Below are 23,982 nucleotides of genomic sequence, written 5' to 3' on the forward strand. Positions count from 1 at the left end.
GCATTCTTTAGCACTAATGTATTTTTATTTACTTATTTTTAATTTTTTATTTATTTATTTTTGGCTATGTTGGGTCTTCGTTGCTGCTCATGGGCTTTCTCTAGTTGTGGCGAGCAGGGGCTACTCTTTATTGCGGTGTGCGGGCTTCTCACTGCAGTGGCTTCTCTTGTTGCGGAGCATGGGCTCTAGGTGCATGGGCTTCAGTAGTTGTGGTGCAAGGGCTCAGTAGTTGTGGCTTGTGGGCTCTAGAGCAGAGGGTCAGTAGTTGTGGCATGCAGGCTTAGTTGCTCCGCAGCATGTGGGATCTTCATGGACCAGGGCTAGAACCGATGTCCCCTGCATTGGCAGGCAGATTCTTAACCACTGCGCCACCAGGGAAGCCCAGCACTAACGTATTTTAAAATTAAGGTATGTACTTGTTTTTTTAGACATAATGCTATTGCCAACCTAATAGACTTCAGGATAGTGTAAACATAACTTTTATATGCACTGGGAATCAAACAAATTATGTGACTTTATATGCACTGGGAATCAAACAAATTATGTCGCTTTATTGCGACATTTGGCTTGGTTGGTCTGCAACAAAACCCACAATATATTGCTGAGGTATGCCTGTAAAGACAATAAACAATTGGAAATCAAAATTGAAAATAAGTACCATTTATAATAGTGCCCCAACTCAATAAATAAATATTTGGGTATAAATTTATCAGGATCTGTATGCTTAAAACTATAAAACACTGATAAAATGAATAAAAAGAAGACTATTCATGGATTAGAAGACTCAGTATACTTAAGATGTCAATTCTCCTCTTTTTGATCTATGTATTGGTCCAATTCCAATAAAAATCCTAGCAAGTATGTTTGCATTTATTGGCAAATTGATTTTTTTAAAGTAAATAAAGCTCAAAAGCAGGTGTTCTCATTGGCAGCATCCAGTCCTTCCTGTGTCATTGTCCCAACCCCCCCCCCCCCCCCCCCCGCCGTGACTGTCTCAGGCTACCTTGTCCCACGGTTCCATCTGTCCCCTCTCCTGCAGCCCTAACAGTGCAGGAGGACCTGGGGCTTTCACAGCTGTCAGTGTCAGTCCAGGGCCTTGACAAGCAGGTGGTTCAGGCGGCTCACCATGGGTCGCGGGTCATCGTCGAGCCCCGCTGTGATCACGGCATTCTCGTAGATCTGATCCACCAGCAGCTGGGCCAGGTCAGGCTCGCTGTCTCTCAGCTGATTGAGCTTCTTGATGAGCCTGTGCCTGGGGTTGATCTCCAGTGTGGGCTGCAGCAGCTGAGCGCGCTCCTCCTGGGGCTTGGCCAGCTGTCGCATGCGCAGGAAGTGCCGGGCGGCCCCCATCTTGGTCTGGATGAGGACCTGGCGGCTGTACAGTGAGATACTGGAGCCCAGCTCCCGGCTCACGTCAGACATGGTTGGTTTCGTTTCCAGCGCGTAGAAGATGCTGCGGATGTTGAGCGGTGCATCCGTCTTGTAGTGCAGGGTGTAGCGGGGCTTTTCATGGGTCTGAGCGATGTAGCGGTAGAATTCCTCGTGCCGCATCTCGCCCACATCCTTGGGGTCCATCAGCCAGATGGCCTGCAGGGTATTAATGCGCCTTCCGTTCAGGTACAAGGGGAAGCTGACAAAGTTGCTGTACTTTGTCACCACATCTCCAACCCAGCCTCGCTGGTGAACTCTGCTGTCTGCCGTGAGGTGGACGATGATTTTGGTTCCGGTTCTTACTCCTGAGGCTTCGGCGATTTCAAACACCCCAGAGCCCTCTGAAAGCCACTGGTACCCAGGGCTGCCCGTGTCCACCGAGCGAGAACAGACCTCGACTCTGTCAGCCACTATGAAGGCCAAGTAGAAACCCATTCCGAACTGGCCGATGATCTTGCTGCTGGCCTCCGCCTGCCTCTGAGGCGCGTCCAAAAAGGCCTTCCACCCCGACCTGGCAGTCGTTCCCAGGTTGGACACCAGCTCCTCCTGTGTCATCCCGATGCCAGCGTCCTGGATCGTGATGGTGCCTTTCTCGGTGTCAGTCTGCAAGTGAATATCCATTTCTGGCAGCGTCTGGCCTTCAGACACCAGCTTATGACGCAACTTTTCCAAGGCGTCACTCGCGTTGGAGATCAGCTCCTGTATAAACACCTCTTTTTCTGAGTACAAGGAACGGGCAACGATGTCCAGAAGCTTCTTTGTCTCAGCCTGGAGCTCATGTTTGGAAACAGAGCCCTGCACGGTCTCCGAGCTGCTGCTGAGGGAGTGCAGAGGCTCCTGCTGACGCTCCTCAGTAGCCTGGGAGCTGAACGGCCGTCCATCGTGGGAGCTTGAAGCCAGGCTTTGCCTGGGACTCCAGGACTTGGCTGGGGGCCTCCAAGGACACAGAACTGGTTGTGCTCCCCGGGCCACCGCCAGGGCCGCTGCCAGTGCCGCGGCCCGCAGCCGGCAGCCCCACAGCTGGCGAGCCATGTCTGCAAACTGATTTTTTAAATTTATATGGAAAGGCAAAGGTGCATATCCAATAAAATTCTGCAAATGAACAAAGTTGGGAGACTCATACTACTTGATATCAATACTTACTGTAAAGCTACAGTTATTATGACAATGAGATATTGATAAAAATATAGACATACAGATCAATGGAATGGAATAGAGACTTGAGAAATGAACTCACAGAATTGTGGTCAGTTGAGTTTTGAAAAAGATACAAAGGCAATTCCATGGAGAAAGGATAGTCTCTTCAAAAAATGGTGCTGAAGGGCTTCCCTGGTGGCGCAGTGGTTGAAAGTCCGCCTGCCGTTGCAGGGGACGCGGGTTCGTGCCCCGGTCCGAGAAGATCCCACGTGCTGCAGAGCGGCTGGGCCCGTGAGCCATGGCCACTGAGCCTGCGCGTCTGGAGCCTGTGCTCCGCAACCGGAGAGGCCGCAACAGTGAGAAGCCCATGTACCTCAAAAAAAATGGTGCTGAACACCCCAGTGTTCATTGCAGCACTATTTACAATAGCCAGGACACAGAAGCAATGAAATGTCCCTCAACAGAGGAATGGATAAAGAAGATGTGGTACATATATACAATGGAATATTACTCAGCCTTAAGAAGGAACGAAATCGTGCCATTTGCAGAGACATGGATGGACCTAGAGACTGTCATACAGAGTGAAGTAAGTCAGAAAGAGAAAAACAAATATCGTATATTAATGCATATATGTGGAATCTAGAAAAATGTTATAGATGGACCTATTTGCAAAGCAGAAATAGAGACACAGACATAGAGAACAAATGTGTGGACACCAAGGGGGGAAAGGTGGGGTGGGATGAATTGGGAGATTGGGATTGACATATATACACTATTGATACTATGTATAAAATAGATAACTAATGAGAACCTACTGTATAGCACAGGGCACTCTACTAAGTGCTCTGTGGTGACCTAAATGGGAAGGAAATCCAAAATGTAGGGGATATATATATATACGTATAGCTGATTCACTTTGCTGTACGGCAGAAACTAACACAACATTGTAAAGCAACTATATTCCAATAAAAAAAATACTTAGAGACTGAAAAAAAAATGGTGCTGAACAACTGAACATCCATGTGCAAAAAAAAATGAACCTTGACCTGTACTTCACATTTTGTACACAATTGACTCAAAATGGGTAACAGAACTAAATGCAAAACATAAAGCTATAAGACTTTTAAAGAAAACCTGGGAAAAAATCTTTGTGGACCTGAGTTAGGTAGAGAATTCTTAGATATAATAAAAGCAAGATTTATATGAGAAAAATTGATAAATTAAACTTATCAGTTAAAGACTTATGCATTGTCAAAGTTACTGTTAAGAGAGTGAAAAGACAAGTCACAGGTTGGGGGAAAATATTTGCAAATCATATGTTTGACAAAGGCGTTGTACTTAGAATATATAAAGAACTTTCCGAAGTCAACAATAAGAAAACAACAAACCAGTTTTCAAAAAAGCAAAAAATTTCAACAGTTACTTCGTCTAAGAAGACATATTGAAGGCAAGTAAGTACATGGAAAGATTCTCAGCATCATTAGGCAGTAGTCATTAGGGAAAGACAAATTAAAATCATGAGATAAACTACATACCTATTAGAATTACTAAAATTAAAAACAAACAACTGACAATACAAGGTCTTGATGAAGTTGTGGAGCAACTGAGACTCTCATACGTTGCTATGAGAATGCAAAATGGTACAGCCACTCTGAAAAACAGCTTGGCAGTTTTTTATAAAATTAAACATACACTTACCATATGATCCATCTATCCCACTTCTGGATATCTACCCTAGAGAACTGAAGACGTAAATTCACACAAAAACCTGTAGCAGCTTTATTCAAAATTGCTCAAATCTGAAACAACCCAAATGTCCTTTAATGAGTGAATGGATAATCAAACCGTGGTATGTCCATGCAACGGAATACTACTCAGCATAAAAAGAATGAACTATTTGTTACGTGCAACAACTTGGATGAATCTCAAAGTCATTCTGCTAAATGAAAGAAACCAAATTCACAAAGTTACATATGATGCAACTCCATTTATATGTCATTCTGGATAAGCTGAAGCTACAGGGAGGGAGGAGAAAAAGCAGTGGTTTTCCATGCTTAGGGGTAGAATGGTTGACTACAGCACCCTGAGGAAACTGGGTGTGTGCGCGTGTGATATTATTCTCACTGGCCAAATATCCTGTGCGTTGAAGATTTACACGCTATTCATTGAATGACCTATTCATTGAAGAAATGTTTAAACTTAAAATAATAATATTTACAGCTAAAATTATTCATTGGTTACCGTGTGTCATGAATGACAATAAACATTTTACAGGTAGTCAAGCTTCTCAATTCCACCCCATGGAGTAAGGATGGCTAAATCGGCACGTGTTCGACTACTCTTCCCATGCCCGTGTTTGCCACTCCAGAATCCTTTCTAACATTGTGCTTAAGGCAGCCAAGAGCAATCACTCAGTGTGATAGTTTCCTAGAGCTGCCATAACAAAATACCACTGACTTCATGACTTAAGCAACAGAAGTTTATTTCTCACAGTTCTGGAGAGTGCAAGTCCAAGATGAAGGCGTGGGCAGGTCTGGTTTCTTCTGAGACCTCTTGCTTTGGCTTGCATATAGCCACCTTCTTGCTGTGTCCTCATGTGGCCTTTCATCTGTGCATGTACATCCCTGGTGCTTCTTTTGTGTGTTCAAATTTCTTCTTCGTATAAGGACACCAGTCAGATTGGATTAGGGTCTACCCTAATGGCCTCACTTTAGCTTAATTATCTCTTTAAAGACCCTATCTCCAAATAAAGTCACATTCTGAGGTACTGGGGGTTAAGCTTCAACATATGAATTTTGGAAGGACACAGTTCAGCCTATTATACTCAGATATAATCTATTTGCAATCTCTGCCACATGATATAAATGCAATAATTTTACCCAGGAATAATTTAATGTGAGTATAACTTGCTTTTATTTTTTTTTAACTGAAAATGCTTGCCAACCCTGGGTCAGAGGACACTGCTTTGAGAATGAGATTTTATTGCCTGATCCCATCTTTGAGCAGCCTTCTGAGCTCTTGGGGCAGTGTGCTTAGAGGTGCCCACTGTGAGCAACCCTCCCCTCAAAGGTACACGGAATCATCTAGAAATGGCTTGTCAGTCAAATCTGTGTCAAGACTTCACTGCCATGCCAGAGTCAACCAAAGCCTACAGCCACGGTGGGGACTGTCCCAAAACACTGAGTCAGTGTCACTGAGGTCAGGAGTGTTCCTCCACCTCCTTAGGCTGGAGGGGAGCCAAGATTCTAAAGCCTAAAGAATTTGAACCACAATGATTCTATCACATATTTATGCACACAGGCACACAGGTTAGAAGAATATTTCATAACAATCTTCAGCTGTTGTCACTGGAGAGCAGTAGTGACCCTTTATCACTTAAGAAATTACCATACTCACAGATTGAAAGCTAGGAACAGTCCCATTATTTTATATGTAAGGTCCAAGGAAATTACATTGCGAAAAGTGATGAAGGGACAATTAAGGGCTGCAGATGGGCATTTAGCAAAGAAACATGAATGTATTTCTAAAGGATTGGTAAGCTTTCTGGAACTATGCAACAGATACTGGCTCCAAACCATCCACTGGAAACAAAGCAGTGGCTGTGTTCTAGCTACCTACTGTTACCTGTATTTCTAGGGGATGCCTGCTATTCTTTAATTTGAGAGGCACATTTTAGCATTGCTGGAACTGGACTTCGATCTTGCAGTAAATATAAAATTTAATGGGGTCTTTCTCCTTTTCTTCATTCTCTTTCCTCTTCTCCTGTTTCCCCCTCTGGAAAACCCTTATTAAAGAGCTGGTGCATTTTGCAGAAGATGGTGTCTTAGAATTGAGGTAATGTACTTCCAATTTGTTTTGAAGTCCAGGCTGAAGACTAATGTTTTAGTTTAGTTCTGACCATTTTGTTCACAAAGTAGACTCTGATAATTTGCCCTCCAGGACTGGAAGGGACCCTAATGGGTCTGTGCTCTGACACGCTCTCAGATCTCAGCTCTTAGAGGGGCTCTTATCATAGGTGTGTCCTAATAAGGTTCTGGGAAGACTAAGTCTGCCAAAGGCCATGTGATGTGCTGGCAAATGCCAGGTTCCAGAAATGAACACAGTGACCTTGATGGTAATACAATGTAACATCTCTTTGCTTCAAGACTACACACATTTATACCAATAAATTTCAGAGAAAACCTCTGTTTTGCTAAGTAAGGTACATTAGCATATATATATGTGTATATATATGTGATTTCTAAGCATAAAAAGTAAAAGCTGCCATCTTGTTGTAAGTTAGAATAAAAGAACATTAAGTCACTGGAATATATTAAATAACCAATTACATCAAGAATAGTCTAGGTATTAGACCTGTGAAACAGTCTGCTTTATAGATTAACATGAGAGCTTATTTGCATATATGCTATAGACACTTTTGAGAGAGTGTGTGTGTGTGTGTGTGTGTGTGTGTGTGTGTGTGTGTATGTATAGCATATATGGCATGTATAGTGTTTTAAAGAGAGTAAACACCATGTAGTTAATTCCTGTGGCCAAAGACAATTTCAGTGTTTTTGCAACATTTGACGATCGCTTCATCTTTGTAATACCATCTAAATTTGCATTTTTAAGAATCCCATGTATTACTTAACAGAAAAGGCCTAAGGGGTATCAAAAGAAACAAGGCAAATTAAGTTTCCTTTTGTCCAACTTTGTGTCACTTCCTGCCTCCATAAATAGGGAAAGCAAAATATGTGCTTCTTATTCATGTACATCTGCCAAACCAATTAACACCTCCTGAATGTTATCTTAATTGCATTTATTAACATAACATTAACATAGCAGGGAGATAACATTCAGAAGGTATTAATTGGTTTGGCAGGCACTCTTGAATGGGAAGCATAGAGAAAGGCCCTTCTCAGTATCTTATGTGGGTTTTTTTTTTTTTTTGGTGGTGGAGAGGAAATGAGATTACACTGAAAGAGAGAAAATATATCTTAACCAAAATAGTAGCCACATCACAGGGTCACTTGATTCTCCTTTCTAAAACCTCCAAAGAAGCATCTGCTCTAAAGCCTACCTGTTTGACAGTTTACCCAGATGCCCTCTCCGCCCCACTGTCCCTGTGCAGTTCTGGCTAAGGAGGCCTCTGGAGGTGTGCAGGCACAGATATGCTTCTCCAGGATGCACTGAGCTCCACCGTAAATTTTTACAGCACCTCAGCTGCTTTAAAAATAATTCAAATGTGTTCCTGTGATGAGAATTTAATAGGGCTCCTACCCTTATAGAATCATATACCTACAGAGTGCTTTAACTAGACCCATCTATTAACTCATTCAAAAGGCCTTATGGAGCACCTACTGTAGCTCAGCACTGTAAAATGCTGGGGTAAGTAGATAAACAAGACTCAGTATCTGGCTCAAAATGTCCAGCTGACACAGGGATTGGCCATGGAGACACTCATGGCAGGTGAATGGTTCAAAATGGACACCCATACGTCTTCACTGAGTGAATGAATCCATGAAATGTGATCACTGTGGTTCCCCTCTGGTGGTGGTATGGAGGGTGGGGAGGTGGGGGTCTAGGGATGTGTGTATAAGGAGGCAAAACTGAAGACAGCAGATGATTATGGAAAGTTAAAATGAGGAGGGACTGAACTAAGGCAGAAACACTACGATGGAGAGGATAGCGTAGATAAAGAGATCCACACGACCCAAATAGCTGCTCACATTTTTTTTTTTTTTTTTTTTTTTTTTTTAACATCTTTATTGGAGTATAATTGCTTTACAATGGTATGTTAGTTTCAGCTTCACAACAAAATGAATCAGTTATATATATACATATATTCCCATATCTCTTCCCGCTTGCGTCTCCCTCCCTCCCACCCTCCCTATCCCACCCCTCCAGGCGGTCACAAAGCACCGAGCTGATCTCCCTGTGCTATGCGGCTGCTTCCCACTAGCTATCTACCTTACGTTTGGTAGTGTATATATGTCCATGCCTCTTTATCGCTTTGTCACCATTTACACTTCCCCCTCCCCATAGCCTCAAGTCCATTCTCTAGTAAGTCTGTGTCTTTATTCCTGTTTCACCCCTAGGTTTTTCATGACATTTTTTTTTTTTTTTTAAATTCCATATATATGTGTTAGCATACGGTATTTGTCTCTCTCTTTCTGACTTACTTCACTCTGTATGACAGCTGCTCACATTTATTGAGGGTTTTCTTTGCACCAGGCAGCGCTCTTAGCATTTGATTTCATTTTCTCAACAAATATATGAGGTGGTCCTATTATTATACCCATTTTAAAGATGAGGAAGTTGAGTATGGTAGCCTGAGTGATGGCCCCCCAAGGCTGTCCACACTCTAATCCCCAAAACCTGTGAATATGTTACACTGCATAGCAAAAGGACTTTGCAGGTGTAATTAGGTTAAGGATTTTGCAATGGGGAGATTATCTTGGATTATCTGTGTGGGCCTGAGGTAATTACAGGACCTTTAACATGAATGGGACAGAAATAGAGTCTGAGTGAGAAGATAAGGGACAGAAGCAGAGGTCAGAGAAAAGAGAAAATGCCACATTGGAGGCTTTGAAGATGAAAGGGCCACAAGCCAAGGAATGTAAGTGGCCTGTAGAGGGGCTTTCCCTGGGCCCTCTGTGTAATGAGACTCCTTCCATTTACCCACGTTGTCCATTTCCTTTCATTTTCATCCTCTTTGGGAAAGTACCGTGTTTAATTGTACAATATTTTTCTTACTAAAAAACTGTTTCCCTCATTACATTATCATTTCCATGAAGGCTGTTCTTGTGTTGTTCATCGTTGACCCAATGCCTAACACTGTGCCTGACACAAAAAATATACTCAATAAATGCGTGATAAAAGAATGTAGGGGGCTTTCCTGGTGGCGCAGTGGTTGAGAGTCCGCCTGCTGATGCAGGGGACATGGGTTCGTGCCCCGGTCTGGGAGGATCCCATATGCCATGGAGCGGCTGGGCCCGTGAGCCGTGGCCGCTGAACCTGCCCGTCTGGAGCCTGTGCTCCGCAACGGGAGAGGCCACAACAGTGAGAGGCCCGCATACTGCAAAAAAAAAAAAAAAAAAAAAAGAATGTAGGAAGGGAAGAAGTTCTCACACTTGCTCAGGGTGGCATATTTCTGAGCTGTTAGGGTATCCCCCGAAGGCCTTGATATATTGAAATAACAGACTTACCCACCTTGTGTTATGCAGGTGCCCCTGCCCAGATCTCCCTTCAATAAAGAACCTATTGACTCAGCTGCCGGGGTTGTGGTCTGTGGACAGCCTTAGTTACTAGTCCCTTCAGGGATTACCTCACCTGCAGAAAACTGCCTTCCTTAAAGTTATGCCCTTCTCGGGGTGGCCTATATCCAGTGACTGATTGAGATGAGCATTAAGGACTGGCCATTTCAGTCCAGCATGGGACAACTCTGGAGGCCAGTTTAGCTCCAGAGTTCCTTGTGAGATTGTCCAGGGTTGTCATGGGGCCCATACTGTTCTTGATTTCTGCCTCATCCAGTCCTGTGTCCCCTTCCCCTCCATGGGTGTTGATCCCAAGGACACTCCTTAATAAACATCCTGCATACTAAACTGTCTTAGAGTCTGCTTTCTGTTGGTTTGACCCCCATCTCAAACAATCACTAAGCATAGAATTCTTTTGAGCCAGGTAGTTATAAATAATCAGGAACAGAATCCAAAATTTAGGAAAAATGTATACAAGATCTTAGTATTAAGGAAATTCTATCCATTAATTCTCTTTTCACTGAGTTAGGAAGACTGCTGTTAAAAAGACTTACCAGTGGAATCCCTCAACGTGCTGATCCCCTCCCCCCTCCAAACATGGTTTGACAGTCACATCAGATCTCTTTCCTAAGTATCTCTTTGATTCATCACCCTCATCACTCTTAATTCATGCCACCCATTACTTCTCACTTGGTTTAATGAACAACTCTGAGTCCCTTATTTTGTCTTGCTCCAATTTTTCTCCATGCTGGAGTGGTCATTGCCCCACTTAAAGCTCTTTAGTAGTTCCCCATCACCTGTAGCATAGAGTCTAACTCCTAAACATGGCATCCAAAATTCTCTCTGATTGGGCTTCTCCCTGTTTCCAGACTCATCTCTGGCATGCTCTAATCACCCTCCCCCCTTTACCACTGCCTCCTTTGTTTTGGTCCTGCCAAAGTTCTCCAAACTGTCCACGCTGGTGCATAGGCCCATCGTGACCTGGACTCTCTTTAGAGCTCTAGCCTTGAATTTTGCCACCACTCCTTCTTTCTAGTCTCAGCCATCCTGAGTGACATGCAGTTCATCAATATGCCCTGTCCTTGTTTGCCTCTGGGCCTTTGCACATGTTTCCTCTGTCTCGACTATTTTCTCTTTGTCTGACTACCCATCTCCCTGCCTTCTCTTTGCCAAGTTGATTTCCACTGGTACTCACCCTTCCTTGATTCCCTGAGGATGAATTTGGTGCCTCTCCTATGTGCTCTTATGGCACCCTGTGCTTGGTCTTTTTTATAATAACCGTACCATTCATAATTGCCTCTAAACGTAACTGTCTCAGCCACTAGACTCAACTTCTTATTCATAGCTGTGAACACAGCAATGAGCACAGTACATAGCACATGGAAAGTACTTGGGAAATATTTAATGGTGAATGAATGAAGAATCAAAGTCTCATGATAATCCTAGTGCATAAGCAGAGTAAACATTTTTGGCCACATTTTAGAGATATGGAAATTGAGGTTGACTTAGCCAAGGTTGTGTTGCCTTCTGACTGCAAATGTAGAGCTACTTACTGGAAATGCCTCAATCCTTCATTCATTCTACAACTATTCCACAGGTTTGAAAGCCTGCTATGTGGTTATGTGTTGGGCTCTACTATAGGTGCTGGATTGACATGACCTGTCTTATGGAGCTTACATTCTAGAAGGAAAGATTGACAATAAACAAGTAACAAAATAATGTTGCGTAGAGGTAAGTTCTATAAAGGAAATATGATGCAGTGACGTGGTAGAGTGGCATGCCAGTGCATATAGGGAGAGTGGTTCTTTAGAAATGGAGGTCGGGGAATAACCCTTGGAGGGAGTGACATTGGAGCTGAGGTCTGAAAGATAAGGAGCCAGTCACGAGACAAGGCAAAGAAGAACCTTCCTGGCAAAGGGAAGAGCATGTGCAAAGCTCTGAAATGGGAAAGACCTCGGTGTGTTCAAGGATCACAAAGAAGACCAGAATGGCAAGATTATAGTGAGTAATGGGAATAGCAGCAGTCTGGATCATGTAGGGCTGGTAGATCCTGGTCAAGAGTTTGGATTTTGTTCTAAATGAAATGGGGAGCCAATGAAAGATTTAAAGAGCAGAGATGGGCGGTTACTGAACCCAGACTGTGATAGTGTTGGAATCCTAATGATCTAGATGACTAGGACTTCGGGAAATAAAATCCCACATAATTTGGAAAATGTAGTCTAGGATGAGCTCTCGAAGCAGTGTGGACCCAATGGTCATTTTCCCTGGAGAATTACAGGTGCTTTTACAAACCAGATTATGGTTTCTACCAGTACCCTCATACTAATAAACTCCATGTCTCAGTCTCCAGCTTCTTATTTCCAGTTGCCTGCTGGGCAGCGCTTCCATACTGTCCTGCAATGTATATCTAAAGGTAGAACTGTTGGTTTGCCCACCTACCCTACCATGCAGTGGTATCCTCCTTCTTTATTAACGATCCATTTATTAAGTTATAGGCGTCCTAAAGGACAGCCCAGTAACAAAAGCCCAGCTGACCACCAAGTCCTGACACCTTCTACCACCCAAATATTTTTCAGATTCAGCTTTATTATCCTTGTCTCTTCAGGTTCTCATCTGCTATCACCAGGACTTTTGCAGCAACCTCCTAAATTATCATTAGCTTTCTTTACTCCAGTCCCATTTCAAACTCCTGCCAACCTAATCTTATTTTTTTTTCAAATGCAAAGACTTTTATATTTTATCTCCAATACAAAAGTAATAGTTTCTTGTTAAATTGCCAAATCCTATTACCAAATGAAAACCCAGTGTGCATCCTTCTAGACTTTCTTCTATGATTATACACACATATATACAAATTAGATTATAATATAATTCTGTTTGGTGATTTGCCTTTTTATTTAATAGATTGTGAGCATTTTTCTAAATGAATAAATACACAGCTACATCATTTTTGGTGGCTTTGTATTATTCTGTGATATGGATGTACTATAATGTACTTAAATAATTTCCTTTTGAAAGCCATTCAAATTATTTTGCTTTCACGAATGATCTGGAACATCTTTGTATATTTTTTCTACTTGTACCTCTTTCTGTCTTACTTTCTTCAGAAGATTTACTTGATATAGAACTCTTTTTTTTTTTTTCTTTTTTTCTTTGCGGTATGCAGGCCTCTCACTGTTGTGGCCTCTCCCGTTGCGGAGCACAGGCTCCGGACGCGCAGGCTCAGCGGCCATGGCTCACAGGCCCAGCCGCTCCACGGCATGTGGGATCTTCCTGGATCGGGGCACGAACCCGTGTCCCCTGCATCGGCAGGCAGACTCTCAACCACTGTGCCAGCAGGGAAGCCCCAATATAGAACTCTTGATCACATAAAATTTCTTTTAATATTGTTGTGGTTTCATGATGTATAGATGATATATAGTTTTTTTGTTTGTTTGTTTTTTTGGTTTTTTTTTTTTTTTGGCCATGCTGCACAGCTTAGGGGATCTCAGTTCCCTGGCCAGGGACTGAACCAGGGCCATGGCAGTGAAAGCCTGGAATCCTAACCAGTAGACTACCAGGGAACTCCCTATATAGTTGGGGTTTTAAAAAATTTTTTTAAATAATTAATTAATTAATTTTAGTTTTGGCTGCGTTGGGTCTTTGTTGCTGTGTGCAGGCATTCACTAGTTGCGGCAAGCGGGGGCTACTCTTCGTTGTGGTGCGCAGGCTTCTCATTGCGGTGGCTTCTCTTGTTGCAGAGCATGGGCTCTAGGTGCGCGGGCTTCAGTAGTTGTGGCATGTGGGCTCTAGAGCACAGGCTCAGTAGTTGTGGCTCGTGGGCTCTAGAGCGCAGGCTCAGTAGTTGTGGCGCACAGGCTTAGTTGCTCTATGGCATGTGGGATCTTCCCGGACCAGGGCTCAAACCCGTGTCCCCTGCATTGGTAGGCGGATTCTTAACCACTGTGCCACCAGGGAAGCCCTGTATGGTTGTTTCTAATTGGAAATTTTTTGGCATGAAATGTGAGACAATGTTTTGAACTTTATTTTTCCTAAAATGGTTGGCCAGCTTTCTCAATATTATTTATAGTTTAATCCAACCTTTCTCCAATGATTTGAGGTGACAACAGTGTTATACACTAAATTTTTATTTAACTTTGAGTCTATTTCTGGCCTTTTATTCTCGTCCATCAGTCTGACTACAAATTCTAGCAAAAATGCCCTGTCGTTTTGAATCTAGTAGCTTTCTAATGGATTTTAATATTTGATAAGCCAAGTCCTCTGCTTTGCTCCATATTTATGTATTTACTTTTTTGTGTGACAGAGTTTTTTCCCCTCATTTTATTTTTCAAATAAAATTTAGCACCATTGCATCACTCTTCAAAAAACATTTGTTGAGATTTTTATGTTGATTGTATTAAATTTATATGCTATTTTGGAAGAATTTGCCATCTGCAGAACTATCTTTCTAAACTAAATCTGGTGTTATCATTATCCTGCTTAAAAACCTGTCATAGCTCCCTCTAATGGGAAAGTCATATTTTTTGGAATGGCATGTAACACGTTACATATTTTGACCCCTGTGTACCTTTCCTTGTGCTTTAGAGATTTAGAAAATCTTAGATTACAGTACCTCAAAGGATGTGGAGTAGTCATTTGAACCTCAAAGTTCAGGCAGTGGAGGAGGTGGGTAGCAGAGAATATATTGGCAGGTTGAAGATGTAATTTGGAGATCTGTATTTACCTCGTTTGCAGCTGTGACTGGAGCCAGGAGCTCCTAAGCTTGATTGCATTTTGGCCTGTAAATCCATCCAGGGGAAGATCATCAGTTCTAACCTACAAGCATTCCAAGAAAATGTGCGTGATCAAGGCTTTCTTCTTTTAAGTCTTGGGGAAGCTGTGACTTTCTAAAGTTTGGCTCCTGCCACTTGACATTGAAGAAAAAAAATTCCACTAACTGCAAAATAAATAAGCTGGCTGCTTTGTGTTTAGCCTGCGGCTTAATCTCTAAACCCTGGCCCCAGTAAAAGTTACTGTTGGCTCTTTTCATCCGTCCTCACCCTTTGTTGTTCTCCGTGTGTTTCCCCATTCTCTGCCATGTACAAATCTGGTGGAGGAGATCTGGGTCAGTGATAGCGGGTGAGCGAGAAGGAAATGAAGGAACAGGGAGAAACATTAAGAAAACTAAGCTGGCAATGTTAAAACTTGCTGAGAGGAGACTTAACTGTCTTTTTTAAATTTACTTTAATTTTTAAAGTTAAAAAATTATTTTTTAGTTAATTAAATTTTCAACTGTCCTTTGAGACATATTATAACATGTAAGAATTCACATGGGGATGGGATGTAGACTATGAGTTTTCAGACATCCAGTCAGATCCTGAATACTCTCCGTGTACTTGTTTATATAAACCACGTTAGCTGGAAACTCTTATAAAAATTCAGTCACAGTATTTGACAATTGGATTTCATGGTTATCTTGTTAAAGTTGGGATATAAAATCAACTCCCTCATTGCTTTTAGCACTGGGAGAAGGGTAATTGCATGGGTCTTCGAACTATAGAGATTTTATTTTGGTCAATCCTTTCAGGTTTCCCTCCAAATAATCTTATTGGAGAGATGCTTAAATGGTACAGTAGATTAGCTTGTGTTTTTTCTGCCTTTATTTTTTTTGCCTTCTGTTTACTGAAGTTTATAATGATATTGAGTAACAAAGTAATGAGATGATGAACAGAATAAAAACAGGAATAGGAGAAGATGGATGTAATTTATAAACTGGGTCATCACCATTAAATAATCAAAAGCTTGGAATTGTAGTCCATATAAGTTGAAACTGAACTGCTATAAGAAAAAATAATGCCAAAAAGTTTATTGACCTTTATTTCCAATGTGTGTTGTTCTCTGGATGTCCTACATGTTTTTCTACAAAGAAGATACTCCTGCTTCATGGTCACTTTTTTTTTTTGCGGTACGCAGGCCTCTCACTAATGTGGCCTCTCCCGTTGCGGAGCACAGGCTCCGGACATGCAGGCTCAGTGGCCATGGCTCACGGGCCCAGCTGCTCCGCGGCATGAGGGATCCTCCCAGACTGGGGCACGAACCCGTGTCCCCTGCATGGGCAGGCGGACTCTCAACCACTGCGCCACCAGGGAAGCCCCGTGGTCACTTTTTGGTTTTTTTTGTTTTGTTTTTTTTCATGGTCACTTTTAAGATCAAGTTGTGAAGCCATAAATCTATTAACTGCTAGAGGAATTGACCTATTTTTGAGAATGATCTTTCAAAGTTCCAGAATATCTATTTCAAATTAGTGAAAACATGGTTATAATTTGTCAGTTATTAAACGTAACAAGTGAAGGAAGAAATATAGAGAACATGTATAATACGGTTTTTATCCTTAGGGAATATTGTACATGCACCATAAGCCTAGTTTTCCCTATTGAGTGCAGAAGCTTTGTCATATAAGCAGGAATAAAAAAAAGTTTAACCAAGCCATTTGGCCACTCCAAGATCATGAATTATAGAGCTGGGGGTTCAAGGACACTGATTGCCCATACAACCCTGCAGGGAGTTGAACTGAGCTCAGTGTGAGGTCACAGCAGGGCAGCAGAGGACAGAAGGTAATGAGATGTCTGGGCAGTAGGGTAGCTCATCAGCTGCTCATCTGAGAAATCCTGGTGCGTGGATGAGGTGGATGTGACTCATTGATTCAACCTGAAGCAGGAAGAATTGTGAACAAGGGGACCAAAGAATAACTCAAGATGGTGGGAGACAGCCAAGATAAAAAGCTGTCTTTACAGACGGCCTTATTTAACCAGGGCTAAGAGTTAGAAATGTACATTTATCTGCCATTTGTCCACTTATTTGAAGGGAATTTCATGCAGTAGAACCAGCACATGCACAGACACATTAATATGTTATGTCCTTTGCATAGGGAAAAAGTAAATTTATCAAACATTATAGAATCTATATTCAAACGTAGAGACTTCTCTTTTTTTCCATTAATAAAAGAACATTTCAAGTATACACAGAAGTAAAGAGGAAGAATACACTGACCCTCATGTACCCATTGCCCAGCTCCACCAATTAGCAATTATACCTTTCTTGGAGGAAATTCATTTTGATGAAGGAAGTTGGCATGAGAAGAGTCCTGGAAACACTCCCTGAAGAGGGGGAAGCAAAGGCCCAGATTTTCGGCAGGGCTCCCTTGATCCCTCCAGTGTGACATTATTACAGCATTACTGCGTTACTTGTTAAATGAAAGGTATTAGCTCTGTGAATAATCAGGTAATCAAAAAGTAGTTACTGCTTTGACTTTTTATTACAGGTTTTTCATCCACTTACATTTAAATTTTTTTAATATATCATTATTTTAAACACATATCATTATTTTAATTATATCCAATTAAATATACCTGCATTTCCTCAGCACGCATCATTATGTACTTTACTAAAAAGCACTTCGAATCCAATTGCGTACCAACGTTCTTTATTATAATTTATGTGCACAAATCTTAAGCAGATTTATACATTTTGGAGATTAATTATCAAGAAGTTTGTTTAGACTTTCAGTAAATGTGAAACAAACTTCAATTCACTTTGGTATTTATAATTTGATGGTATTATGTTATTGTCCTGTAAGACACCATTTTGTTTTTTTAATCTAAGGAGAGTATGGGTACATAAAGAGAAGTCATTACAGTTACCAGAACCATTAGTGCTCAGGTCCTTACATTTTTTCATCACCTTCGGTTCCCCCTGAAACTCATTCTTTTTGGACTCTGCCAAATAGCAGACTGAAAGATTGCTTGTGACTCAGCCCCAATCGCATGAAAATAATATTGCTATGTTATAGGAATATAAGAAAATGTAGCCTTTAGTGATTGCTTTTAGCTCCTGTTAAATAATCTTAGCTCTTTTTACCCAATGTCTGTTATGGTACGCGGGCCTCTCACTGTTGTGGCCTCTCCCATTGCGGAGCACAGGCTCTGGACACGCAGGCTCAGCGGCCATGGCTCACGGGCCCAGCCGCTCCGCGGCACGTGGGATCTTCCCGGACCGGGGCACGAACTCGTGTCCCCTGCATCGGCAGGTGGACTCTCAACCACTGTGCCACCAGGGAAGCCCCTGTTACTTTTTATATCTGCTTTTGCGTTACTCAGAGCTAGCCGTAAGAAAGTCTTACTACTGGTGTTTGACTTATGATGGAGTAGTGCAAAGATCCTTAAACTAGAATTCAACAACATGTAGTTCTTATATTCTAGCCAGCTCTCTGCTATCAAATGCTACCCCACTCTTCTGGCTGTTTGAAACAAACTGATCCACTAAAGAAACTCACAAGGAAAGTCCTAATCTCTAGAGTTGTTTTAGGCAACCAGTGGGTCCAGTTTGATGCTGATGTCTTGATGAGTTCCCATAGTCTAGATAGCAAATCTTGAATCCTTACCTTTCGCCAACCCATATCCCCTGGTTTGGGCATATTTCTTTACTTCTTCCAGTAAATGAACAAAAGCTTTCCTATTTGGTTTCTGGATTAACTCATATCTCAAGCCCAGGCATCTCTTGTTTTCTCAAGGGAGGCTGCCTGTTGTCAGAGCAGCTCTGCACTGTTCCCCACCTCCCTCCTTTATTTTTTTAAAATTTTAAAAGATATTTATTTATTTGGCTATTTTGGGTCTTAATTGCGGCATGCGGGATCTAGTTCTATGAACAGGGTAACAGGGATTGAACCCAGGACCCCTGCACTGGGAGAGCAGAGTACTAACCACTCGACCACCAGGGAAGGCCCCTCCTTTCTCTCCTTTAAATGGAGGTTAGGAGTTGGAAACTGAATTCCTCTGTGACCTGAGTGTATCAGTTTGTATATTATTCTGTGAAGTTAGTTCTCTCCCTTTCCAATGACAAGGAAATTTGAGAGGAAGGAGATGGTGGTGAGAAAAGTAGAGAGGGGGAAAAATGTTCTCTGTCACCTTACAGATTTCAGTGGGTAAAACTAGTCATTCAGAGACTTTATTTCCTTCTTCACAATAGCCCATGAAATTTATGTGGTGAATGGTATTTTTTGGATTAAGTTTTGTGATCCCAATGACTAAGTTTTCCATTGACTAGAATAATTGAGAACAGAGACTGGGTGAAAATTCTATGTAAATAGATGTTTCTTTTAAAAAAATGCTATTAAATGATAAAATGTGACAATTTCTAGTGGCAAATTATTGCATTAACAACAGAGTACTTGGCAGCAAAATTTAAAGAAATAGAAATACATTGGTAAGCTCTGGTTCCCTTGTTAGTAGAATTACCTATTGTCAATAGCTAATAATTTGAACAACAGTACTATTGTAGAAAACAACTTTTACCTCCCTGAATCAGACCCCTTCTAGAGTGAATGTAGTTCCAAGACTTTTTAGAAAGTGATCAGAGTGGCATAGAAAGCTCTTGCAGTTTCCTTTATATTGTTAATCTCTTCTAAGGTGGTACTTAGAATTCATTCTACATAAGAGTTTATAAGAATGAATCCCATTTGCAGTTTCAGTTTCTTTGCCCCATGCAAAATTAGAGGGGAAAAAGACAACTCCTATATGTATTAAACATTGACTTCAATATTTTTTTTCCCAAGCAGGACAATTTAACACATTTTTCTTTCTTTTTTTTAAAAAAATCAGTGACTACTACATAATGCTAAAATACTAAAGATAATCTATTGCTGAAAGCAAACAATTTTGCACCTCAAATTCTATACTCAACCAAATTTGTGTTCCAGTAAGAGGACAAAATAAAGATATTTTTGTATATGACCACAGACCATCTTTGAAAGTAATCCTCAAAATATATTGTTATAAAATAACAAGAAAACCAGAATGAATATAGCAATGAAAAGATGTGGGCCAAAAAACATTAAAGTTATAGCTGAGTCTAAAGAGCAATTGGCAGGTACTTCTCTGGTGGCACAGTGGTTAAGAATCCACCTGCCAGTGCAGGGGACACGGGTTCGAGCCCTGGGTCCGGGAAGATCCCACATGCCACAGAGCAACTAAGCCCGTGCGCCACAACTACTGAGCCTGCGTGCCACAACTACTGAAGCCTGTGCGCCTAGAGCCCGTGCTCCGCAACAAGAGAAGCCACCACAATGAGAAACCCGTGCACCACAACGAAGAGTAGCCCCCGCTCGCTGCAACTAGAGAAAGTCCGCGCACAGCAACGAAGACCCAACACAGCCAAAAATAAATAAATAAATAAATTTATAAAAAAAGAAAGAAGAAAAGAACTATTGGCACATAGTATAGAAACAGTTGTTAATAACATGGCACTGAAGTCCCAGCCCGTAAGTAGTAGATGTGGGAATACAGGGATTAGAGAATAGGAAACAAAGTTGGGACCAGAATTAAAGGTGTCTTAAGAGCCTCGCCTTGACCAAGGAGGATCATAGAGATACTGATTATTTCTAGATATTGGTAAGATATATACATTAAAATGTGAATAATCAAATGTCAAGACAATCCCTAAGAATAATAGAAGAATAATATGTATTTTTTAAACATTCTAAAAGGAAGGGAAAAATGGAACAACAGTGTTTGAAAATGGCACCCAAGTTTGTCAATGCACCAGTGATTTGGGGAGTGATTCTCTGTCAGGAGGTAAACATTGTTATGTGTAAGGTGGTACAGGTAGAAATTTGAGTGTGAAATGAGGTTGGGTGTACAAATTGACTCTACCACTTCTAGCAGTGTGACCTTGAAAACTTTTACTTAACTTTTCTGACCCTCATTTCTCTCATAAAATTATAACACTTAACTCTAAGTTACTTAAAAATAAAATAAGCTGGTATAAGAAATGATATCTAGGGCTTTCCCGGGGGCACAGTGGTTAAGAATCCGCCTGCCAATGCAGGGGACATGGGTTCGAGCCCTGGTCCGGGAAGATCCCACATGCCACGGAGCAACTAAGCCCGTGTGCCACAACTACTGTAGCCCACGCACCTAGAGCCCGTGCTCCACAACAAGAGAAGCCACCTTAATGAGAGGCCTGCGCACCGCAATGAAGAGTAGCCCCCGTTCGCTGCAACTAAAAAGAAAGCCCACACGCAGCAATGAAGACCCATTGCAACCAAAAATAAATAAATTTATTTTTTTAAAAAAGTGTTAAATTATATCTTTATCATTCTTGTGATGATTATTTGCTGTACGATATTAAATTCCTTTTCAGAAAATTTCAAAAAAAATTAATTCAAAAAGGCATAGAACAAAAAAGAAATAATGCAGAAGAATGATAAATAGAAAACAAAAATAGGTGGTCATAAATAAGTCAAACATGTATAAGTAGTCACATTAAATGTATTTAATGTTATTTAATGGCTTAAATTCTCCTTTACAACACAGACGTTAACACTGGATAAAGAAAAAAGTCAACATTGTGCTGTTAAGACGTGTGACATCCACAAAGAAAAACAGTACGAAAAGTTTGACAAGAATATGCAATAATCCATGAAACTGTATGCAGGACAAGTTATAAAATATAAAGCAAAGCAAAGAAAAAAAATAATGAAAATGCAAGGAGAAATGCATAACCCACAATCATAGGGGGAGAATTTAATACAACTTTCTCAAAAATGAATAAATCCAAGAGACAGAATTTTAAAACACATTTAATAATCCTGCTGTAACATAATTTACACATTTAAAATATTTATAAACTTCATCAAATAGAGAATTTACACTATTTTTGAACATCCATGGAACATTTACAGATTTGACAATGTGTTAGTCTACTAGGAAAATCTCCACAAATTCCAAAGAGCAGAAATCATAGTTCGTACTCCCTGAGCAAAATACAGTAACAGAAAATAGTAACAAGGAAAGAAGACTCCTCTACCCCTCATCTACCCATTTCAAAAAACAAACAAACAAAATACACTCTTCTAAATAACTTCTGGTTTAAAGAGGAAATAAAAACAGAAACTATTAACCATGTACACATAAACAAAAATGAAAGCTCTACCAATCAACACTATTGACTATAGCTAACGCAGCACTTAGAGGAAATTTTACAGCCCTAATTCACTTATTAGAAAATAAGAGATTAAAAAACTCAGTAATTGTGAAAAGCAGCAGTAAAATAAATAAGAATGTACAAGAATGGTGATAATAAATTAATGACAGAAACAGAAAAAATAGACTTTGTAAATTTGAAAGTTACTTCTGTGAAGTAGACAAAACCTTTGGTAAGTCTGATCAGGAAAAAAGAGAAAGGCTACAAATACACTTTAGAAACAAGAGAGAAGACTTAACTACAGATTCAGAGGAAAGTGAAAAAAAATAAAAGTATAATGTCTTTGACTTTGAAATAAGTTCAAAATCTATTTGAAAAGGGATCACTTTTACAGGAAAATATAAATTACTAATATTATTTCAAGAGGTGGTAGAAAACCTAAAGAGAATAATAATCGTAGAAGAAATTGACAAGGTAATAAAAAAATCTACGCCCCAAAAGATAAAAGGCCTTGATTATTTTATGGGCTTTAAATCGTCAAATACTTAAAAACTAGGTAGTCCCTACTGTAAATAAATAAGAAGGAAATAATCCCAACTAAACTATCATTCTATATAGTTGAGGTACCAAAACTGTCAATGACTGCACACACATACAAAATGACCACTTTTGGCCAATCTGCCTTATGAACATAAATATAGAACTCCAAGTAAAATATTATCATTAAATTCATAACCAAATAGTATTAATCCCAGGAATGCAATAATGGCTGAACACTAGGATATCTATTAATGTACTTTCCTACATTAAAAAGAGGGAAACCATTGGTTCATCTCAATAGTGCAAAAAACATGTACATCAAAACCTATTTGTGATTTAAAATAATCAAAACAAAATGACTTCTAGGCTAGAGAAAGAAACTCCATTAACTTGGTAGAGGGTATCTACCAGAAATCTAAAGCAAATACAAAATTTTATGGTAAAACAGAGCATACAATTGAAAGCAGGAACAAGACAGGAAGGCTTGTTATCACTACCCCTACTCAAAATTATAACGAAGGTCCTAGCTGAAGCTTTTAGGTAAGAATAAGAAATAGGGCTTCCCTGGTGGCGCAGTGGTTGAGAGTCCGCCTGCCGATGCGGGGGGCACGGCTTCGTGCCCCGGTCTGGGAAGATCCCACATGCCACGGAGCGGCTGGGCCCGTGAGCCATGGCCGCTGAGCCTGCGCGTCCGGAGCCTGTGCTCCGCAACAGGAGAGGCCGCAACAGTGAGAGGCCCGCGTACCGCAAAAAAAAAAAAAAAAAAGAAAAAGAAATAGTATATGGAGAAATGAGTATGATTTGGGGAAGGAAAAGGCGAAATGTTTCACTATATTATATAATCTGTTTGCAAAATCCAAAAGAATCAACTGAAAAACATTAGAACTCTTAAGAGTGTTTAGTAACTATCACAATATCAATTTGTAAAATCCAAAGCTTATCTGGATCTCCATTTAAGTAATCAGAAAGCATCATAAAAACACCTCATGCACAAAAGCAACAAAAACTATTATGAAATGTGCATACTTATGTGAAGAAAAATATAAGATTTGACTGATGGTCATAGAAACTCTCTAAAATTAAGAGAAATACTATGTTTTTAATTTTGGGTACACTCAGTATTGGAAAGACATTAGTTCTCTCTAGTTAATCTATAAATTCAATACAGTCCCAATCATGATTCCAGCAGAATCTTTTGTGTAATTAGATATACTGATTAAAAAAAATGTTTGAGGGACTTCCCTGTTGGTGCAGTGGTTAAGACTCTGTGCTCCCAAATCAGGGGGCCTGGGTTTGATCCCTGCTCAGGGAACTAGATTTCACATGCATGCCACAACTAAGAGTTTGCATGCCACAACTAAGGAGCCAGCAAGCCACAACTAAGGAGACTGCCTGCCGCAATTAAGACCCAGCGCAACCAAAAAAGAAAAAAAGTTTGAGGACATTTTGCATTTGTCTTCATTTTATTGTTATTCTTTATATCTCACATATTTTAAAATTAATATTTATCTCTTTGATGTGTAGCAAGAGCTTTAAAAGAAAGAGAAAATGTACAAAATTAGCTATGAAGATTTTGAAAAAAGAACAATGTAGGAGGACTTGTTCTACCAGATATCAAAACATGACCTGCAGCCATCATAGTTGAAATAGTGTTGAAATGACAGGAGACAAGATAGATAGA

The 23,982-nt window shown here is 40.6% G+C and overlaps 1 protein-coding gene and 1 pseudogene across 1 annotated transcript in view; one reads left to right on the top strand and one right to left on the bottom strand.

Annotated features, from left to right (window-relative positions):
* The window catches only part of LOC101315521 (spermatogenesis-associated protein 31D4), a 207,807-nt gene that overhangs the window by 75,307 nt on the left and 108,518 nt on the right, over positions 1 to 23,982 (top strand). The gene's annotated exons all lie outside the window — the stretch shown is intronic.
* Positions 1,084 to 2,463, bottom strand: LOC117312641 (heat shock protein 75 kDa, mitochondrial pseudogene; annotated as a pseudogene).

The sequence above is a fragment of the Tursiops truncatus genome, chromosome 6 (assembly GCF_011762595.2).
Source record: "Tursiops truncatus isolate mTurTru1 chromosome 6, mTurTru1.mat.Y, whole genome shotgun sequence".
Taxonomy (NCBI): domain Eukaryota; kingdom Metazoa; phylum Chordata; class Mammalia; order Artiodactyla; family Delphinidae; genus Tursiops; species Tursiops truncatus.